We start from the raw sequence: 17,363 nt of genomic DNA on the forward strand, positions 1-17,363 counted from the left end.
TTCCGTGTGTGGCGCAAGCAGCACGAAGCGATGGATGCGGTATACAACATGACAACTGTTGAAGCGGGTGGTAGTGGAATCGCGGTCTGGAGAGCATTTTCCTGGTTCCCTATTGCCATTAGAAAAATCCGTCAATACCAGTGCCTACCTCCACATCGTTGCTGACCGGGTGCACCTGTTTATGGCAATAATGTTTATTGATGATGATGATGACTATTTTGAGCAAGACAATGCACGATCGAAGGGGCTGGAATTATCTCAGATTGTTTTGAGGAACATGATTCAGAATTTTGAATTGCTTCAATGTCCCTCAACCCCCCCCCCCCAGTCACCCGATATCAACCAAATTGAGCATTTGTGGGACCAGAGTTCCGGAACACCACCTTCTAATCTGAGGGAATTAAGAGCTGCCATTTCGTTAACATGGGCTAACATTTCTTCTCAACGGTTTCAGCAACTTGTAGAGAGTCCATGTCTTGAACAATATCACACGATCGAGTTGAAGGAAATTATTGAAAAATACGAGCGTGGCACATTATGATTGCTATTATCGGAAGCATTTATGGGATGTCATCATCCACGATAGGTTTCATTATGGTGAAAACGGAAGCAATAAAGAAGGCTAATATAGCAAAAGGTTTGAATGTGTTAACGAAATAGAGCTCGCAAGCAATTGAAGATGTCGAACAGTTATTACTAATTTGGATCAACCAAAAACAGTTAGATGGCAATTCTGTTTCGGAGGTCATCATATGTGAAAAGGCCAAACTGTTGTATGCCGATATCATTAAGAAAATGCCTCGCTGAGTGCTAGTGTACTTACTTATTTTAAGGCCAGCAGAGCTGGTTCGAAAAATTCGAAAGGTGCACTGGCATGCACAGTGTTACTAGGTACGGTACAGGTGCGAATTTGGACAAATTTAGGGCCGAAAAATTTGTGTCCGAATTCAAGTGAACTCGCATAGTGACCCTAGGGGTGAACTATCTCTGCAGTCCTTAGTAACTACTAGTCCTAATGAACTACCGGTCGGAGGACTGAAGCTAAGGACCGCTTCAACTACTAGTAGTTAAGAGGTACTATGTACTACCAGTCCTTAAGGTCACGTGACGTGAAACAGTAGTTAGAGGGGGAGAAAATTTTTGGTTTCGAGAGTAACAGATCTCTAACCAATCGGGATGCCGTTTGAAGCCTACAACTACTACTAATTATTTAAAAATCGTTTTTCCGCAGTGGGTTGTGGCAGCGATTTCATGTTTACAAACAAACATGTTGTAAACAAACTTTTTTTTCCCGAGGGACTCGCCATACATTTTTTTTACTCTAATATCGCTGGCTAGTTTAATTATTTTGTAAACGTATGAGGACGTTGCATTTTTCATCTTGCGACTTTTTTTTAGAATAAGATTCAGTATATAATAATAGTCAAAGTATTTTTCTTGTCCGAGCTCATGGACCCCACTTTTGGATGCTTGAAGAAGCGAGTATATGGGACCCCAGCTGCATATAAGTGGGTCGCATACTGATGAAATCAAAATTTGGAAGAAAAAAAAATTCTTACAACAAAATGCAAGAAATTAAGGTTACCGGCACTAGTTGAGCCTATGGCCGTAATGTGCCTTTTCGGGGGGGGGGCGGCTCTTCTTAAAAGGGTTATTATTCAAAATAATTATAGATTTTTGGGCCCCCTATTCACCTCAGGAGCCCTAATCGAGGCCCCAGCTGAATACTATTTTTAATATTGAGTGCCATTTTTTTTGAAAGACCAATTTGTTAAATTATCCATTTTTATTCCTTTTAAATTCATTGAAACAACAAATCGCAAATTCTTTCTGGAGCAACTAAAATAATAAATTATTGATAATTTATAATTAAAAGAATTAACTGCCTTGCTGCATATTGTAGTTCTGTATTTTAAACTATGGGTTTCTCCTCCAGTATTAAAAAATATTATCAGAACATTATTTTCTATGAATGAGCGCTTACCTGTTAATGCAAGTGAATACTTCAATATTTAAAATATATATACTTCTATATTAAAGATCTTTCATCAATTTATCTGTTTCATATTTAGCTTCCAACAAATAACTTCACCTGATAACTTTCATTTGATCGTATATTTCATTTCAGTTGATTAGAAGATGAATGATTGAAGTTGATTAATAGAAACATGAATTGAATAACAACTTGCACACATGATTTGTCATACAAAAACATTTTATTTCAAACATATGTTCATAGAGAGTTATCATAATCACAATTTATTGGTTGTATTTTTCTTAGAAATCGCATCTTTCAAGAATATAATTTTTTAAGATTCATAAATTTTCATCTGCATCTTCAAATGTTGATTTACCTGAAATTAAAAAGAGGAAGAAAAAAAACACTTTTATTACGCTTATCAATATTTAAATGTACTGTATATTTTATTTCAAATTATAACACAGTCTTTAGTTGTATAAGTAGAGATAATTCGTGCACAATAGCACTTAGTCGACATTGAGTCGACTCGCCACCATTTTATCACAGTAGGATCCAAAATGTATAAACTGTGTTTTGCAAGGGAGGCCTGGCGTTCCACATAGATGCACATGTTCATGTCTAGATGTATTTACCTAGGGCTTGGCAAATCTTAAGAGCCAACATTGCAAAAAAAAATTCATACTGACACCTAAAATTTTCTATGCAGATCATAAAATATTTGGAGTTTATGTCCTGCATCTTCCAATATGTGAAGATCATCACCAAGTGCTGAAAAAGTTTAATATAATTTGTTTTTACTTTGGATTATTTCTCCTAAAAATATGCTTGGCTGCCAAGAAATTTGGCCGGCACCTAAAATGTTTTTCAATTTTTCGAGCCATGGTTCTACCCTAAAATTTTGGTCAGACATATGAAGTGAAAAAACCTATTGGCACGCAGCTAACTTCAAATTTTCACTTTACTTTCAGCTTCGCTCTAAGACACATCCTTAGCAACCTCTTGTGGATCGGGGAACCCTATTTAAATTAACATAGAAATTTTGCAGTGTTGTATGGTCTTACTAGTTAAAAAGTATAATATTATTTGTCATCAAACATATTGTTTTAATATTTCCATTCACAAAATTTGCTCATCAGTAAATATAACACGTTTTTCAAAGAATTAATATTGCTTTTCAGTTAGCAAAGCTTCTAAAGGTTTTTTTTTAATGTCCTCCCTCTCATTTATATAGCCAAGACAGGTTTTTCAACAGTATACATGTTTTTACTTGCACTGGTCAAATTTTGAGTGGTACAGGTAGCCATTAAGAAATCTATCTTAATTTGCTCAATTCAATTATGTCAAAAAGAGTTGTTCTTTCAATAGCAATAATATCTGAAAAAATTATGATTATAAAGAAAATTACTCATAGCAAGATATTTCTCGAGAAAAACCAATATGGTATGGACTAAAAACAATGCCACCTTTCCCCCCCCCCTGCTTATTTTGTTTTTGCACATATAAAATGAGTTGCTGAAATTACAATAATTTCAGAGGGAAGTATGTTTCTGTTAAGTTTTATATTGAGAAATATTCAAGTGATTTTACAGTTTACTATTTTTATGAATTTTCTCAACTTAAAATTGAATGTGTATAAAATAGGTTATTTTATTCATCATGCAACATAAATGAGACACTGAAATACATTTCTTAATAAACGTGTGAATTTATGTAATACAGCCTCTCCGAAACGCTATTATGTCTGCGATCTGATATAACGCCAAAATTCTTTGGGTGGGATGGTGGCATTAAATCGGGGGTTCGACTGTATTTGTTCCACTAGGGTTGTTGATACAAATGAAATCAGTGAAAATGATGCGACACAATGTTAAAATTTATGTCATTAAATCATGCATGGAAATATTTTATTTTACATGAAAATAATAATGGAAACTGTTGCTCAAAGTCAAATACAAAGAATTAAAATTACCTTTGTTTGCTCTGGTATAATTGTTTGGTAACTTTGAAAACCTTCACATAACTTCGTAGCTACCTACAGCCAATTTCCTGGGAAACAAAATTTTTCAAGAGTTAGAAAAGTCTCACAAATGTATATACAATATATATATATATATCAGCTGTTTACTAACAACATCGTTAAAAAATAAATGCTTGTTAAAAGTTTAAATGTTAAAAGTTTCAGTTCCATAACATCTGAAAATGTTACATTTTAAAGTTCTTAAGTATTCGACATGGAAATTTTTTTTCTGTCGTTACCCATACACACAAAATCAAAAACAATTTTTGGCAAAAAATTCAATTTGAACACACACAGCAAGGCCATAACCCAAATACTGAAGTAGTAATATGTTTCAAACACTAATCTGCTTCCTTTCATTATAATATATATATACCTCAACACTAAAAACTGTGCGTGAAATTAAAACTTTGTTTTTTAGTCCCATTGTACGAACTTCATTTTTTATATCAACAAAACAATATAATGATTCCTTATTAAATATTCATCTCAGAGCGAGTTACAGAGTGCAATTTTTAAAGTAGTAGCATATGATTTTTTTCTGAAAATTTAACTTTCATTAAGTATTACAATATTGTTCATTTGAACAGTTCAAAATATCAAATCTATATTTTAATCCTTTACACTAAATTTAGTGCATGAGTTTTACAAAATTTAATATTTAACATTACTGCCAATTTTTACCATGCTTTATTTCAATTTCACCATTACTCATCACAAAAAAATTAATTAAAATTTTTGTCATTTAGGTGCTATAATTTATTATCAATGAATTGTATTTGTTATTATTTATTTACGCATGTGCTCAATTCATTTAGACATAATTTTTCATTAAAAAAAATTAATGTAGCAAAAAACATAGAATGTAAAATTTCAATCTGATATTATCGTAATAGAAGATTCATCTTTCATTCGCCATGTAAATATTTTCAATACAACCCAAAATATACATGGACTATTTGATATTTTTCCAGCATTACCAAGTGGGATCCACTGCCCTATTGATTGCGTGACATTATGTCCATTTATATTTTTAAATAACGCATTTACTGAGCAAAAAAATATTAATAATATCTCTAACACTCTTCTTATATAGTTCGATAGCAATAAAATAATTCTTACCTCAGTAATGAACATGCTAGCACTTCGTCGTGGCTTCGATCGCCGATGTCAACATACACGTATGTATACTACAGCAGGTTTTTGAGGATATAACGATGAATCACTTCAACTTTGATGACACCGAAGATATAATCCAAGTTTTATCTGTCATTATTATCGTAAAAAATTTTTTAATTCGAAAAAAAACAGCATATTTCATCGCTAAATATCACAACGAGAGCTCGCGGCCAGAGGCAAAATTTCCTCTTTTCCAAGATGGCCGCCGTGAACTACTTTTCTTGCTGCTTTAGGACTGGTGCTAGGCAGTCCTTAGCAGCGGTCCTAAGTAACTACTAAAAAAAAGTCCTTAGCTTAGAGATAGTATCGAAAAGTCGAACTACTGGCCATCTAAGGACAAATCGGGGCTTAACTACTTTTTTTCGGCTAAGGACCGCAGAGATAGTTCACCCCCTCGATAGTGCCTTGATACCTAATGTCCTTATGGAGAGGGATTCTCCCTTCCGAACAATAATATCTGCCCCTCTCTTTCCCCCATTCTCGCCGTCTTCCATACGCCAATAAGAGTCTTCAGAAAGGTACAAAAATGTAAATATTCAATGTTAAATTTTAATTTATTCTTTACATTAGTCTTTTATATTCATTTTTAAAAAATATTAAAAAATAATAACTTTTTATTACTTTTAGTATTAAACACGATATTTATTCTCTATAAAATTTGTTTTTTGTATTATTTTGGAGAGTCTAGAACGAATTAATTGGATTTACATTGATTTATATGGAAATAATTTCCTCGGTTTTCGTCGGTTTCGCCGATTGTTTATCGGATTATCGACAAAAACCGAGCTATTCCGAGATCTTTGGCGGGTTTTCCAGGTTGTATAATCTATGGTTTTATAAAAAATAATAATGTTGATAACCCCTGGCACTGTCTGACAGTCGTACTAGCCTCCTTCGTGTGGGAGTCATGCGTGAAGCAGTAGTTATAAACAACAATGGTTTTAACTCTGTAACCAGCATAGGAAATAATTAAATCCCCTATAAAATGACATCTTTTTTAATTAAGTAGACTTTCTTCCGATTTTCAGCGGGTGCAAAGTGAGGGGAATTGAAATTGTTCCACTGATAGAGAGAAATCAGCTTTACAAAATGTCTGGTTTGTCATTGCTAAAAAATAAAAGTCTTTAAAGAAGGCGAGATATCTCGTCAATATCATTGAAAGGCCAAACTAGTAATTCTCAAAGTACGCGTGATGGCTCCTAGGGTCATCGTCTAACATATTCAGAGGCGTAGTGCCGAGACATGAATAGTGCTGTACGCCTGTATAAATGATGAGTAGAAATTTTGATTCACAACACTCGACTATTTATACACAGCTGTTATCGTCTTGGGAGCGTCGCGAGTATACGAGCGGGACAAGGGACCTCTGTTAAATGAAAACTACGGAAAAGGATTCGCGTATAATATGACTATTAGCGTAAGGAAGCCGTGTGTAAATGAGGACAAGTGTGACGGATCCACGGGTATAGAGTTATTAGAGCCTGGGAACTGTGGATAAATGACAACTCTCAGTAAGAGATCCCAGATCTAAGGTAACTGGAAAGACGGCAACAACTTTATGATTGGGGTTTTTAGGACAGGGTGAAAAGTTTTTTTTTTTTTACTTTAATAACTATACAACCCCTTGTGCAATATGAATGACGTATCTGAGGTCTACAAGCTATATGATTTTTTTTTCTAATTGAGAATTTGCTTCTAGGATCAACGATTCGCGAGTTATTCCAGGATAAAGGGACTTTCTTATGCGCACTGTATATGATTATTGTTGCAAGGGATCCTATTTAGCCACTGAAAAACGAGGTCTATGGTAAAGCACACACTTGTAAATGATCACTAGTACTAGGGCGCAACAGGTAATTCAGGTAAATAAGAATTTATGAAGCCATGGAGGACCAATAATTTGAGAACGATTGCTTTAACCGTATTCAGAGATCTCTATAATTCTAGAGCAGTCGTTTATAAACTGTTTCAAACACCCCTTAGGAAAGCGCAAGAGGCTTGTGGACCACCCCTATAAATGCTTAATAAGCATGCAAATCCGCTGAAATGTGTACTCCAGGGAATGCATCGATGGTATGCATACCTTCCAGATATTGATAGGTTTGTGCTTCCCAGAATTCCTCAGGAAACGTGCGTACTCCTAGATTGGATCCGTTCAAACCCTGTTGGCGGCACAGTACTGGTCGGCTGAAGTTGGTTTTCTGTGATTTCGAATTTTAAGGAGCAAATGCTAACCGGACTTTCTCTTATGACTTTATAACATTGAATTGCACTCGTTAGAATATATACCATATATATATATACTCGTATATTCATTCACTTTTCCAGTTTTATCTTCAGAAGATAGGTGGCAGAATCTGAATACATACATATACTAAAAATTACACAAATAAATAGTTAGGGTCCACAATAACCGATTCCGACACAGGTATCTTCTTCGGAGGTAAAATGATACTAAGTTACCTCTGTGGCGATAGACCAGGGCTGTTTGTGTTTTGAAAGAAAAGATATAAATACGAAGCTTCCGTGTTTCTTGAAATGCAAAGGAGTTATCAATATTATCGTAGTAGCCAATTGCTGTTCCCTATCCTCTTTTTTTCAATGATTTTCGGAGTACAAAACCTTTCCTTTATTGAAAGATAGACCCGCTACGATCCCCCACTCTTCTTTATAAGCACCTTACTAGACTTGATCAGTGTTTCTCAATATTTTTGAAAACAAGAATCAGAAAAATGTCTGAAACAATCTGACGGATCACTTGTGACCTGTATTACGGGACCGTCCTCTAATTTTCGCTGTTCCGATTTCTTTTAAACATTTGTCCCGTTTTTTCAACGAAACTTATTTGAATTTGTAATAATTATACTGCAGTCGTAATACACGCCAGCGTTTTCACAATATAAATTATATTATGCTAATTTTATTATATTCATCTCACATATTTGTCAGGCTTAACGTTTAGTCAACAATTTTTTTGGAACTTTAATAACGATTGAGATGATTGTGACTACTTCTGACAGTGTTTTTGATGACAATTGGCAATGTCCCATATTCTACGGATTATTATTTAAGATCCCGGTTTTTGCCGTATTTTCCTCAATGAAATATGTGGTCATAAGATCATTTGAATATTTTTTTCGTGAAAAACATTTTTGTTTACTGCGATTTGTAGCAGCCCTGTATTTCCCACACACTTCAGCAATTTTAGCAGCAATTAACAATAAATTGCATTAAAAAAATTATAAATTACATTTAAAAACAAATTGCTATTATTTATTATTTATTTAAAGGAATAAAATGTAATTTTTGGCAAAAATTTAGTGGTATCCTATTTAAGATCGCAACTTCCTGCATTATCCTCGGTAATGTATGGTGAACCTAAGCATGAAAATATAATTTTATTGGAACCCATATGGATATTGCTAATATCAATTAAAACGGGTGAGTAATTTTATCTAGTCTGCTTGCTGGACACCTATGCCATCGTCGCGGACTATAGGTTGAGAAACGCTGCTCTAGATTGTAAAATCTCTGCATAACGGCACATGTGCCATCTAACCAAGCGTTAAGCCGGATCCACAACCGCAGGGCTATGCAGCTTCAACTCACGCAAAACCCGGTTTTAAGGGATGGCTGGCACAGCGCGGGCTATTTAACGGTCGATTTTGCGTAGCCACATAAAACCGGTTTTGCGCAGTTCAGAATCGCGTAGCGCGGTGGGTGTGGACCCGGCTTTAGATGGCAGAGCAGCAGGGTGACCATATGACTACTCGTATTTTACTGGCAGTACAGAACTATTCATCAGGGAATATATGTCTCGTTTTCTTTAATGAATATTACTTGGATTCATTATCTTCACTGAAATCATGGATTAATAAAATTTTTATAATTTATAATTTATGTTATGATAACAGTAGTATATAGGGGTACTATGGCACGCGATTAAAAATGTTCAAAATTATTGGGGTTCAAAAATGAAAAAAACGCATGACAGTTTTTTAGACTTTTTTGAGGTGTACCATAGTCCCCCCCCCCCCCCCGATATCAATGGTTCTCAGACTTTTGACACTCGCGTCTCCCTTGCCCAATTCATGGTTCACAGACTTTTGTCACTCGCGTCTCCCTTGCCCAATTCATGGTTCATCTGCGGCTTCCAGAATAGTGTAGTAGATATTTTCACGCTTATAAAAGAACCACTTCAAAGTATAAATAGGCACACAAATCAATATCTCCAGCTCACCGCGACGCCCCCTGACAAAGGTTGACGCTGCCCCTAGGAGCCGCAACGCTCACTTTGAGAAACAGAGCCCTATACAGTACTGATAACTATGACCATGGATATAGATAAATACATATTTGTCTCCCATTATTATTATGTTCTACATCCTATTTCAAGGAAAAACATTTTATTTCGCTGCGGTTTGCTATATTGCCTTTCACTTTCTGCCGTTGGCAATTTTTTTTTGGCAGCATTAGTGATTTTGGCAAATACCGCTGACAGTTTCAAATTTTTTTAGTGATCATTGCCGATTTTCTGTGTTTTTCTCAAGGCGTTATAGTTGTCCTCTATGAACATGCATATAATTTTTTTTGTTTTCACAGGGTTTTTTTAAAGCAATCTATCAAGATTAATCAGAATTATTATTTATTTGATCGCATTCTTGTTTTTGTAATATCTTGCAGAAAAAAAAAAACCACAGATGGAACGGATTATGCAAATCAGGCAGCCGGCATCGAAAAAAGCATCCACGTTCATCCGACTCACCTACAGATATTGCGTGCGCGTCAAGGTCGAACTAGAGGAAGCCGAAGAGGGCAACTGCCCCAGGCGGGAAAATTTACAGAGTGGCAAATTTTACTGGGAACAACAGCACCGTTACAAAATCATCAAAAATCATGTTTGTGTTTCCCCACAAAAATCCTAGTTGCAGCCCTGCGTATCAGCGTCATCTATTGGTGACTTTAGTAAATAAATTTTTAATTAAAAAGAAATCCGATCTTTTTCTTTCATTTTATTCGTGCAAAAAACCACATTTTTTCATGGTCATTAGTCCTCTTTTAATTAATTTTTAATTAAAAATGGACGTTTTAACGAAATTTTGACGCACCTGGTCTGATAGAAGTTTGTTGCGAGGTTTTTGTAATTATGGTCACAGATTCGCCTAATAGATGGCAGCACAAGGAAACGGAAAACGAAACTATTTCTCCGTATACAGCACTGAAATTTAAAATGCGGAAAAAAAATACAGAAATCTATTTCACAAAAATTTATCAATAAAATTAAAATCGCTATGTAATTTCCTACGTGTTACCCATGGTGGCACATAATCCACAAATGCAAATTTCGATATTTCCTTAAATAATGTTCATCGTAAAATCTGCAGATGCAAATTTTACTCACCAATAATGAAATACAGGGTGGTCATAAAATAGCTTTGCCGATATGAGTCCCCAGTGGCGGCAAAAATCAACTGATGAGAATGAAATTCGAGGTATAGGTTTTTCACAGATCGAAGGTTTTTCTTTTCTTCATTTCATTTCCCCGCTATGTGCAGTTGCACACCTTGGTGTGTCTAGCACTTTATTATTTCTATGATATAAGCGTAAAGTTATTGGAAATATTTAGAGGGTACAAAAATATTAGGGGTGCCTCGAACTCAATATTTACATAGGGTATTATGGAGATGGTGGCAAATATTGGGGGTGGGGGCTTGGACCCATGGGCAGTATACAAGTTCACTCCTATGTTCTTGTGTTTATGTAAGGGGCCTTTCAAGTATTATGTCAGCAAATTTTTAGCCATTTTTGACCCCTCGTCAGCAAAATTTCCTCATCAGCTCTGCCCCTCTGAATCCTAATGCATATTGTTGGGATCAGAGATGTACACAGGGGGCTCATGCAGCCCCTCTCCCCGACGATGAAAAAAAAAATTTTTTTAATGCAAAATTTTTTTTTTCAATTGACATTTCGGAAGAAAATACCTTTATATGTTATTATAATCAATTTCTGTTAATTTCAATGCTATTTGAAGGCTATGAACTCAAAATTTATCTTTAATAAATTCATTGCCACCCACCCTCTAAGCCATATAAGGCGAATCACATAAAGGCCCTTGGCCCGCGGACAAAATATGGCCCTGGGGGTTATCTGATGTGGCCTGCCCTCCTCAAACCTAATTTTGTAAAAATGAACGAAGCGGCACATTTACAGATCGCTTAAGTGACCCGTGGTAATTTCATAGCATTTAAGCGACCCGTGGCACATTTTCAGATCACTTAAATGATCTGGGACACAGTTCCAGAACACTTAAGCGATCCGTGACACATTTAGAGATACCTTGAGTGACATGTGGCATAGTTTTAGAGCAATTAAGTGACCCCCCAGTGCGGTTCTACATCACTCAAGTTACTGGCGGCACATTCTCAGATTATTTAAGTTATTCGCGGCATAATTACGGATCACTTGAGTGATGCGTGGTGCAGTTCCAGAGCACTTAAGCGACCGGGACACATTTCCAGATCACTTGGATCCGCGAAACATTTAGAGGTCACTAAAGTGGCTCTGTAGGGCCCTTATCAATAGGGGGAATGTTAGTTCAGGAGTCCACAAACTATCGAAAGTTTTTTCTTGTTTTTGGCGCACCGAGTAAGATACCATTAAGAATGTTTCATATTTTCATAAAGGGTGGTTGATGACCGAAGCATTATCCAACCCCTCCTCCCCCTTGTCATCAAAAAAGTCAGCAAATCGAACCCCCCCCCCCCCATCGATGCTGACGTATTAATTGAATGACCCCTAAGTGAATATCCAAATATGCCGAAAATGTCAAGTGATGTGCCAGGCACAAGCTGCAAACGGAAATACACAGAGTGGCCATTTTATTATGACCACTTCACAGTCTTAAGTGAGCTACGGCGTTAGACTGTTCTGTGATTTCAAGCATGTAAACATAATACTTGAGAACTCACATTTCCCAGTGCTGATTAAGTCACGAATGGTTTTAGGGAGACGACAAAGAAATTAAAATATGTTTTGATCAACCCTGTATCATATATAAAAAGCTGCAAATGATTTGTAACTTTTACAGAATATTTTACTTGCTCTGTACAATACTTGTGAATTGTGAATTGCAAATTTTTGTGAAAATAACATGTATGTTCACTAAATATACGCTTAAGTCAGCAAAATCTCCAACTTTTGCTGAAATCATTGAAAATTACCAATGAGCGTCAAAATGAAGGGATACTGGAAATCCCTGTGAATTGAAATATAATTGACTGATAAATATCGCAAACATGAATATTTATATTTATAGGCCTAATTATCTATTTATTTATTAGTTATGAAAGTTATCTTCATTCACGATTTGGTAACGATTACAAACAAAAATAAGCTTCGTTGAAAAAAAAAACGGGACAATTGTGTAAAAAATATCGGAACGGGCAAAAATACCGGGAATACCCCCAAAAAAGGGACACATGATCACACGTGTTGTAAGTTGGTGGTTTATCAAATTATTTCAGATATTTTACTGGTCCTGGGAGAAAGAAAGGTTGAGATAATCAACTTAAAAGACGTAACACACTAGAAAAACAACTAATTTCCCAACAACATATTATTGATATTTTTCAATTCCAATCGTTTTTCAAATTTTTAAATAATTTGTGACGCTGCTTGTATCTTATGAAATTTTTATTTACTTTTATATTTTTTACAATGTTTTTATGCCACCCAACAGCTAGGAATTATCTTGTACGTATCTCCTTGCATCGGAGTTCAGTATGGCTCTAACAGTCGACCCGTCTCATGTAACTAAAATCTATCTCTTCTGTTTCTAAGTGTTAAATAAATAACAAAAGAGAACGGAGTCATGACTAAATCTATTTCCAAAACAACGAGACATCCAATCAGCACACGCATCACCATACATTATTAGCCCGAGAATTTTTGTATTTTAAATTTTATGTAGCACCACATGTGTGAAAAGAAAACCATATAGGGCCTATTTTTGCATGGGCAACATGAGCATTTGCCCAGGGTCCCATGTTTTAAGGAGCCCCAAATTTATAATAGTTTATATTTTACCAAAATTTTGAAAACCGAGGAATTTTCCCTAAATTAGACCATACTATTTCCAAAGAGCCCATTATTAGCCAACCCTATTAAATATCAATTTTAATATTATGCCAATCAGTAATAGATTACACAGCATGCATAATGCACCTATTGCAATATTAACTCCATGACAAAAATATGTTTCAATGTAGCAGTCTTTTGTTCGATTTCTCAATTTCACATCTTTTTGACTCTAAAATGATTTATGAAACGAAGAAAGTTTGCATGTTTGATCAAAATTAAATCCTTAAATCTTCATGAAACTTCTGTATATTTGCAATGCAAAACTTCATGCATCTGATCTTGCAAACACTTTTTTTCAGACGAACTACAACAATTTTCATCCTTGGTTCAGGTTGGTGACACAATGCCACAGATGTTAAATAATGCTAGAGGTTTAGAAGAGACGTTTCCAAATGTTGAGACAGCATTGAATCGTTATTGACAACATAACCGATATCTAACTGTTTCAGAGAAATATCATTATTCTTATTAAAAAGGATAAAAAAATCATCAGTTCGCTCAAGTCTTTTACAAGAAAAACTCTCATCTTTAGTTTTTTTGTGTATCGAAGCGAAGTTAACTGAGAAATTAGATTTTGATGACATTATCAATGATTTTGCTCATATGAGAGTGAAGAAAAAAACATTTATTGCAAGATACTTCATGGAGAAAATTTTACATTAAATTTCTCATTTAAAATAGTACATATCTTTTTTTATGTGCTTACAAACAACATATACTGTATTTGCTGACGTACCGAACCCCTTCGACCACAGTCGAGGAAGCCCCCAATACCTTTTTGCCCAGGGCCCCATCAAATCAAAGTTGGGCCCTGGTTGAACCACATCGAGACAAAAAAAACGTGCCAATTAAAAAAGACATCACCACGATTTTTGAAATCAATTTTCGTGGATCAATGAATGCAATAAATTCAGATATGCTAATGTTGAAATTTTACCACGCTCCTGAAGCTTAATAATAACATGTATCTCTCTCTGTCCATGTCGGGGATCTTTTGCATGTTCTAGTCGTTACGGGTGGGAAATGAATTCCAAAATAAAAAGATGATCAGCGGATACGAATAACGAGTGGTTGTAGCATATAAAGTAGGCCAAAGGAAAATTGGCTCTCAACAATGATGCTTTTCAAAATAAAACACGCGGATATTGTTAAAATAAATAAACAAAAATCATGTTTCTAACACTGTAAATGGGCCACGGGAAATCCTAGTGTGAAAAGTGATCGTGCTAATTCGGTAAAGATATCTATGGTAAAACATGTTCCGATACCAAAAGTCGATGAGAAAAATGTTTTTTCGGTATAACATTACCATTTATTGGTCTCTGGAAATCTCATTCGAAAAATTGTCCACATGAAAAGCCATGTTAAATCTAGAGAGAGAGAGAATTGCCTGCTTTATTTTTTTACGTATTTCGGACACATAGTGAGGATCGTGCCAAATTATGATCACGTTGAAAACCTAATAAAATACACAAAAATGCAATTTTATTAACAGGCGTTAAAAATCGAACTTTGAGATCGACAATAAATAATAATAAATTTATTTTTAGTCTCATTAAATAACTTTCAATGGTAACTAGGGGAAATTAGTAAAAGGTCAACGATGTTGAATTTCGTCGAATGTCAGCTTTCTTTTGTATGTTTCATTCTTGCCTTATTTGCCAGCAGTTAGAGCAGAACACAATTGATCTGTCCGACCTGATTACTGGGAAATCGTCTGAGCTTATTTAATATTCACTCGAGCGAAACAAACTTACATGCAAATTAGAAGAAGAATCTCCAGGATAAAGAGCCGAAATAAAATCAAATCGCGCGCGCACACATGCTTTTATTTTTATTCTTCAAGAAGTTCATCTATATACAATAGATATACTTTTAGTGATTGCGTGGCATTGAATAGGAACGAATTTATTACGTCGATGATGGCAAGAAAGAATTCAAAAGTACAAAACACATGACCAATCATACAAATTGGGATTATTCAGTTTTCAGTAAATGATGAAAGAGTTTACGCAATTTTATAGGCAAAGCCTATGCAAGAAAATACGTTGTTTGTGATAATTGATATTGTTTGATAAATAGATATTGTTTCACATAGTTGTGTGTTGTGTAAATACGAATTAAAAATCGTAGGAGAATATGCAATGATAGATCGGAGGTTATTCTAGTTCCATGAAGGAAAGAAACTCAAAATTTAAATCAGTCGGTAGAGGCAAATATAGGGTTGATTTTCGGATTGGGTTGATTCCGCAGGGAATTGCTATGGGTATCACCCTAATAAAAACTGCTGTGTTGAGGGGTAGTTTCCAGGACTATCACCCGTCAGAGATATAATTGAGATTGAAGTATTTCTCGATCTGTCGGCTGAAAATAATTTAGTAGTGCAGTTTAATATTTCTGGGAAATCATTTATAAAAATTTCAAAAATAGTAGCGAGAGGGCTGAACTCTGGGGTTTTCGGGAGCTTTTCCTTGGTACGTTATGGTCTTCGAAATAAATGAATTGTTTACGACTTTTCATTAAAGATCTAAAACATTCGAGCAATTTAACGTTCAAGTCAAGATCAGAGTATTTGTTGTGGAAAACTATCAAATGATATAGCAAAAGCCCAAGAAAATAACGTCGGTGTAAAGATTTTTATAAATTGCATCTTATAGGTTATAAATAAAAAGAGCTAATTGAGAGAACACCGTTGTTTGACAATTATTCTTATGCGTTGACAGAGTTCAACCAGTTTCGTTCAAATGCAAAAAAGGAAAGTAATTTTGCTGTTTTTTGACATCGCAAAATTTGCCGAGACTGTCTCGAAATGTGCTCGGGTGCCTTAATTCATAAATACTGTTGAATTTCCCCGGTTTCTATTCAGCCGTTGTGCTCGAAGTCGAATAATTTAGATCTAGCTAATATACATAAATAATAATGTCGAGTAATTTGATCTTTTTTGTCGCACCGCGGTCATTTTCTGCACACGAGGGTTAATTAGACCGGGACCTACAATTTATTGCCGATTCCGAACGGCAGCTTTTTTCATACTCATCGAGAGGTTGGTGCGGTAACCCCTCGATGTGGGGCTCCCTGCGGTAGCAATCTTTTTCTGTGGTTATGTCGCCGTTTCTGTTGTACTCCTATGTCAGGAAAGTTTCTGATAAGGACGGAACCGGGTATCGAACTCGAGACACTTCTAAACATCCTTTGGCACTTCAGGCGAGTATCTTATCGACCTGGGCTACCACGCTCTATATATGTCGAGTAATGTATATCGCGCGTCGATTCTCTCTCTCTCTCATATAGATACGAAGATTTCTCAGGCTGCTCATCAAACGGGGAATGAATACCGAGCTTTCGTGATAGAAAGCGAAACACTATTTGATAACCATTGTGTTTGCTGGTGCAATTCCAACTTGTGGACTAGTGTTCGGAGCTGAAGCTGTTTGTTTGCCAGGGAGTGGCTGTGTTTGTTTGATAAGACGTATATATAAGATGAATATTTTTGAAACATATCTTTTAAATAGAATCGAAAAGAATTCAACCTTCTCCATTTGGGGTACATACACAAAGTCGAGTATAACGAAATACTACAAATGTACATCGATTATAATTTTTAACATTTTTAGGCTATCTATCAAAATTAACATTAAGTTGCTTAGATAGAGAGTAGGAATAGAAGTTCTGAACAGTACTGTATAGAGTTAGAACTGTGTTCGAAAACACAAACTGTCAAAGTTGATTTATTTTTTGCTTCAAATGCTGTTTGGAAAATACATGCATACCTGATGAGTTCTGCTATACATCCCCAGATTGAAAAGTCTGTACATTGAATTGTGAATTTTGGTTTCTCCCCTACGAAAAATTAATATTTAAAAGGGAATAAAAATATATTCATGATTCACGATGACTGAAGTATTTTTTTAAAGAATACATAATGAATTTCATAATTTAACTATTTCAATTTCAAGAGGTAATATGAGCTTGTGCATCGGGATGTGCTCTTTTCCCTTTCAGAATAAGTTTCAGTCTGGTTAATCCCACGTATATCTCTTTCCACGA

The 17,363-nt window shown here is 35.3% G+C and overlaps 1 long non-coding RNA gene across 1 annotated transcript; it reads right to left on the minus strand.

Annotated features, from left to right (window-relative positions):
• Window positions 1–2,282: 2,282 nt before the first annotated feature.
• On the minus strand, window positions 2,283–5,563 carry LOC149085024 (uncharacterized). Its single transcript, XR_016192787.1, has 3 exons — window positions 5,121–5,563; window positions 3,951–4,027; window positions 2,283–2,354 (listed from the first exon to the last, which is right to left on the minus strand). It is a non-coding gene; the product is annotated as an uncharacterized LOC149085024 (long non-coding RNA).
• Between the last annotated feature and the right edge of the window lie 11,800 nt (window positions 5,564–17,363).

Source organism: Pholcus phalangioides, unplaced genomic scaffold (assembly GCF_987345545.1).
Source record: "Pholcus phalangioides strain wild (caught in Gottingen) unplaced genomic scaffold, Ppha-v1.0 ptg000007l_1, whole genome shotgun sequence".
Taxonomy (NCBI): domain Eukaryota; kingdom Metazoa; phylum Arthropoda; class Arachnida; order Araneae; family Pholcidae; genus Pholcus; species Pholcus phalangioides.